Below are 6,000 nucleotides of genomic sequence, written 5' to 3'. Positions count from 1 at the left end.
TCTCATGGAGGATGATGTCATACCTGTGAGGCAATCTCAAAGGAGGCTTAATCCCACAATGAAGGAGGTGGTGAGAAAAAAAGTGGTGAAACTTCTTGATGCTGACATGATTTACCCGATTTCAGATACTGCTTGGGTAAGTCCAGTGCAAACGGTTCTGAAGAAGGGAGGCGTATCGTGGTCCACAATGAAAAAAATGAACTAATTCTGACCAGAACTATCACTGGTTGGAGGATGTGTGTGGATTACAAGAGGTTGTATGCCGCCACAAGGAAGGACCATTTTCCACTTCCCTTTATGGATCAGATGTTAAAGAGATTGGCCGGGCATACTTATTACTGTTTCCTGGATGGATATTCTGGGTACAATCAAATCCCAATGGCACCGGAGAACAAAGAGAAAACAGCCTTAACTTGCCCTTTTGGAGTATTTGCATATCGACAGATGCCGTTTGGTCTATGCAACGCACCTACTACGTTTCAGAGGTGCATGCTCTCTATATTTTCTGACATGGTGGAGAAAAATCTTGACGTATTTATGGATGATTTTTCATTTTTTGGATCTTGTTTTGATTTATGCTTTCATAATCTAACTAATGTTTTAAAAAGATGCCAAGAAATTAATCTTGTACTTAACTGGGAGAAATGCCATTTTATGGTACAAGAGGGGATTGTGTTAAGCCATAAAATATCTGGGAATGGGATTGAGGTTGATGAGGCAAAACTCATGTTGATTGAAAAACTCCCTCATCCTGTTAATGTGACTAGTGTTAGAAGTTTTCTAGGACATACTGGATTTTATAGAAGATTTATCAAAGACTTTTCTAAGATAGCCAAACCATTAAGCCAACTCTTAGTAATGGATTCTGAATTTAACTTTGATGATGCATGTCTGAAAGCTTTTAATTTGTTGAAAGAAAAGCTCACTACAGCTCCTATTCTTGTAGCTCCTGATTAGAGTTTACCTTTTAAGCTTATGTGTGATGCTAGTACTTATGCCATTGGTGCGGTCCTTGGCCAACGTAAGGATAAATTGTTACATGTCATATACTATGCTAGCAAAATTTTAAATGAGGCACAAGTAAATTATGCCACAACCAAAAAAGAAATGCTAGCAGTGGTGTATGCACTGGACAAATTTAGGTCTTATTGGTTGGGGTCCAAGGTAATTGTTTTTACTGACCATTCTGCTCAAGTATTTGATGACTAAGCAGGATGCCAAGTCTCGTTTGCTAAGGTGGATGCTCTTGTTTCAAGAGTTCAACTTGGAGATCAGAGATAAGTCTAGGGTAGAAAACAAAGTGGCAGATCATTTGTCAAGAATTCAAGAGAAGGAATTGCAAGATGGTCCTGAAAAAGAAATAAATGACACCTTCCCTGATGAGAGGTGATGGCTATTTTTGTGCCTCCTTGGTTTGCAGATATTGCCAATTACAAGGTGATAAAAGAGTTTCCTCCTAACCTTACTAGGCAACAACAGAAAAAGTTTCTGCGGGATGCAAGAAGATTTCATTGGGATGACCCTTACTTGTATTTCCAATGTGTTGATGGAATTATACGGAGCTGTGTGCCTGAGTTTGAAGTGCATAAGATCTTATGGCATTGTCGTGCATCAGATTACGGAGGTCACTTTGGAGGTAATAAAACTGCTCAAAAAGTTTTGCAGATTGGTTATTATTGGCCTACATTGTTTAAAGGTGCTAGGGATTATGTTGAGAAGTGTGACAAGTGTCAAAGAGCTGGAAATATTTCCCACAAGGATGAGATGCCTCTGAATAGCATATTGGAGGTAGAACTTTTCGATGTGTGGGGAATAGATTTTATGGGCCCATTTCCATCATCCTATTCCAACCAATATATTCTGGTGGCTGTAGATTATGTATCTAAGTGGGTTGAGGCTGTTGCTTTTCCCACAAATGATGCTAAAGTGGTGGTGAAATTTCTGAGGAAGAACATTTTCACTCGGTTTGGTGTCCCAAGAGCTATTATCAGTGATGGGGGGACACACTTTTGCAATAAGCAGTTTGACAGTTTACTTGCGAAGTATGGAGTGAATCATACAGTGGCTACACCTTACCACCCTCAGACTAGTGGGCAAGTTGAAGTGTCAAATAGAGAGTTGAAGAGAATCCTTGAGAAGACTGTTGGTAATTCCTTGAAGGATTGGGCAAGAAAGCTTGATGATGCGCTTTGGGCGTATAAAATTGCATTCAAGACTCCAATAGGTATGTCTCCTTGTCAATTGGTGTATGGGAAGTCTTGTCATTTGCCTGTGGAGTTGAAACATAAGGCTTTATGGGCTACCAAGTTCTTGAATTTTGAACCAACAAAATCTCTTCAGAAAAGATTGCTGCAACTGAATGAGCGGGATGAGTTTCGATTATTTGCATATGAGAGTGCCCGAGTTTATAAAGAAAAGACCAAGAAGTGGCACGATAAAACGATCAGTCCAAAGGAATTTGAGCCAGGCCAACAAGTGTTACTGTACAATTTTCGCCTGAGATTGTTTCCTGGCAAGCTCAAGTCTAGGTGGGCTGGTCGTTTGTGGTAAAGAGAGTATTCCCCTACGGAGTAGTTGAGATATCTCCCTTGGATGATGATAGACCCTTCAAAGTCAATGGAGATAGACTCAAGTTCTACCAAGGAGGACCTGTCAGAAGAGACACCGAGACTCTGTCTCTCAAAGAAAACAATACTTGAAAGAGGTAACCGTCAGGCTCATGACGTTAAACAAGCGCTCATTGGGAGGCAACCCAATTCAGAGTTTTGCTCAGTGTTTTATTTTATCCAAAAAAATAATTTGACTGGCACGAGTCACGCCAGTATGGCGCGATTGCAGCGCCAGAGTTTGTAAAAAAAATAGAGAATTTGCGCGAGTACCGCGCCAACATGGCGTGGTTGCAGCGCCAGAAATCTAAGAAATCAGAGAACTTGTGCGAGTGTCAGTATGGCGCGACCCGCACCACAGAAGCCAGGAGAAGAAAGTCGCGTGACCCGGGCGAAAGTCGCGCCAGATATAAAGGGTCGCACGGTTGCTCCTCCCTCATTTTGCATCACATCCCTTTCATTTCTCCCACTTCTCTTTTCCTTCTCTTCCCAACTCCCTTCAACTATTGTTCTTCCTTTTCTTCACATGGCTTCACGGGTAAGTCTCCTTTATTTATTTCTTTTAGTTAGTTTTCTGATTAGTTACTTGTTTAACTGATATGTTATTTTATTTTCTAGTTAGTTAGTATTATTTAATGCCTGGTTTCTAGTTAGCTACTTGTTTCCCTTGAACCTCTTGCTATGTTGACTATCTGGTATAAAATGCTGAGTTGTATGCTAAGATGTGTTGATACCTTATTTTCTGATTTTGATTTCAACTGTTAGTTTGTTCTGTTTTATTCTTGAGATAAAGTTGGAATCAAATCTGGGAATGGTGGTTTGCTATATACTTTCGATTTGATTACTTGTGATCTAATTGCTCTATTTTCATATTTTGTGCATTGTGAAATTTTTCTGGTTTTCAGGGCGCACAAGGTACAAAGTCTAAGAAAAAAATTGGCAGTACTAAAAGAGCCAAGACTTCTGCTTCTACATCTTTTGATGATTTCCGGTTTGTTTTTGCGGAGGCTCAGGAAAGGTATTTTGACAAATATGAGGGCAAAGGATTCATTAGAGAAAGAAACATCGGTTTGAGCATGCCTGAGGATAATTTTATCATGAGGACCATAAGAAAAAGGCAATAGGAAGTTCTGGTAACTTATGCTGAGTCTGTTTCCAGTGCCATTATTAAAGAATTTTGTGCTAATGCTAATCTGGAAGACTTGGATCATACCAGGATGTCCCAGGTTAGAGGGATTGATGTGTCATTTTTTGCTGAGGCTATTGAGAGATTCCTGCAGACTAATTATGACCATGTTGCTGGTCCTATGTGAATATGTTGATTTGTTCAATATGATGATGCCTACAGCTGGGCAGCTATTATATAGAGAGTAGATGCCTAAGCTTGCTGACATGATTAGGAGAGGGATAACTACTCCCTATTCTAAATGGAAGCTTAAGCCTGCTAATGTTCCTGACAAGCTACATATGAAGGAGTTGACTGGTGAGTGTAGGTTTTAGTATCAGTTTGTGAACTCTAATGTCCTTCCCTTTTCTAATCTCACTGATGTTAATATGGAGCGGGCTCCACTCATATATATTCTGACCGGGTTAGAGAGGTTGGATATATCAGCTGTTTTATCTTACCGTATTTTCCATATGGTACGGGGTAGCAGGAAGGAGCAACTCCTGGCACATGCTTCTTTGATATCTCATTTGTGTGTCCAGGCGGGTTTGGAGATCCCTAAAGAGGAAGAGTTAGATGTTGCTCCTGATGCTCTTATAAACTTCAATACTTATGCCAATATTTATGCTAAGTCTGACCTGGAGCTAGTGGTCAAGACCGGCACTATAGGACTTAATGCTCCTACATCTCCTAGAGCACCCCGAGTACCTCTTCCACCCTGTGCTCTTGAGATTCCACCAGCTGCTGCTTCCTCTGCATTAACTTCCAGGGTACCTATTCCACCACATGAGCTAGTCTATGAGGACTCACCGAGTTACTTGCGCATGCCGGCGTAGATGGAGTTCATGTCCATTCATCACATTTACCAGACTCGCATCCTCAAGGGATTAGCTCAGGCTGGGGGCGTGGATTATGCATCATTCCAGCCGCAGTATTCGTTCGTGCCCCCAGCTTCATGTTACCCAGTACCCGACGCTGCTCGTGCACCGATGCATCCAGTACCACCAATTCCTCCATTTGTTGAGTCATCCCATGCTGCTGAGGAAGATGACATGGAGGATTGATTACATCTCCTTGCTGTTGGAGATTGTTTTATTTTCATTTTGTCTATTATTTTAGTTTATCTTTTTAGTACTTTTTGCTGTTTTATTATGACCGTAGGTTGATGTTAGGGTCATTTAGATGATGTGAGTTTGTATATGTCCCATATACTCTGATGTTTTTATTGTGCGGATTATAGTTCATTCTATATACTGATGTTTGTTCCATAGTGCAGATATTTCGATAACCCTTGGGTTTAAATATTGCTGGGGCCAACAATTCTTTAAATCTGGGAATGGTAGGCATTGGGAAGCACTCTGGAACTGCAATTTTTTCTATCAGGGGAGATATTCTAAACTCTTTACATTTTATTTTTAGTTAGTTGGTAGTTTGTGTTGCTTTTAAAAAAAATTGGAAATATATTTCTGAAGCAATTCTCAGGTTTAAATGTGTTTACCCAGTTAACTTGCTTGATTGAATCTTAAGAAGCATGTTTGTATGACATTCTGGCATGATTGCTCAGGTTTAAATGTGTTTACCCAGTTTACTCTGGGAATGCTCGTTTGAGAAGCTGATGGCATTGTTGGAAACTTGTGATGTTAGATCAGTCATGCTTAGTACATTGTGTCTGAGAGTGCCTGTATATTGTTATGCTGGATTAATTGTTTATTTCCTGGATTGAGTCTTGTTCGTTGCTGGGGACAGCAACGTTTAAATCTGAGAATGATTTGATGTGCCTTTGGCATATGATATTTTCCAAGCCAAAAATAATAAGAATTTAGTCATAGGAGAGCATTTTCTGTATATTAATTGCTTTTATTATTTAATTTTTCCATTTCAATTTATTTCTAACATTTTCATAGTTTTACAGGTTAAAATATGAAGAAATAAGAAATTGAAAAAAAGAAGAAAAAGAGGATCCGCGCAACCCGCGCTGCTGTTGGCGTGACCCGCGCGGAGATGCGTCTACCATACAGATTCCAGAGAGTTGGCGCGGTTGCAGCGCAAACCCCGCGCGACCCGCACGAACTTCTGCGGGAAGTCAATTTCTGAAGACGTTAAAAGGACGTAGAGAGGAAAGAAAATGGGGATTACGACAGAAAGGCACAAAGTACATCAAGGGAGCAGATCATCGTTCTTAGTTATCATCGTAATTTTCTTTTCTTTTCTCTTTTATAATTGTATGTC

The sequence above is a fragment of the Gastrolobium bilobum genome, unplaced genomic scaffold (genome assembly GCF_033153095.1).
Source record: "Gastrolobium bilobum isolate Gb01-03AN ecotype WA unplaced genomic scaffold, APGP_CSIRO_Gbil_v1 utg2863, whole genome shotgun sequence".
NCBI classification, from domain to species: Eukaryota; Viridiplantae; Streptophyta; class Magnoliopsida; order Fabales; family Fabaceae; genus Gastrolobium; species Gastrolobium bilobum.
This window is presented reverse-complemented; position numbering follows the sequence as displayed.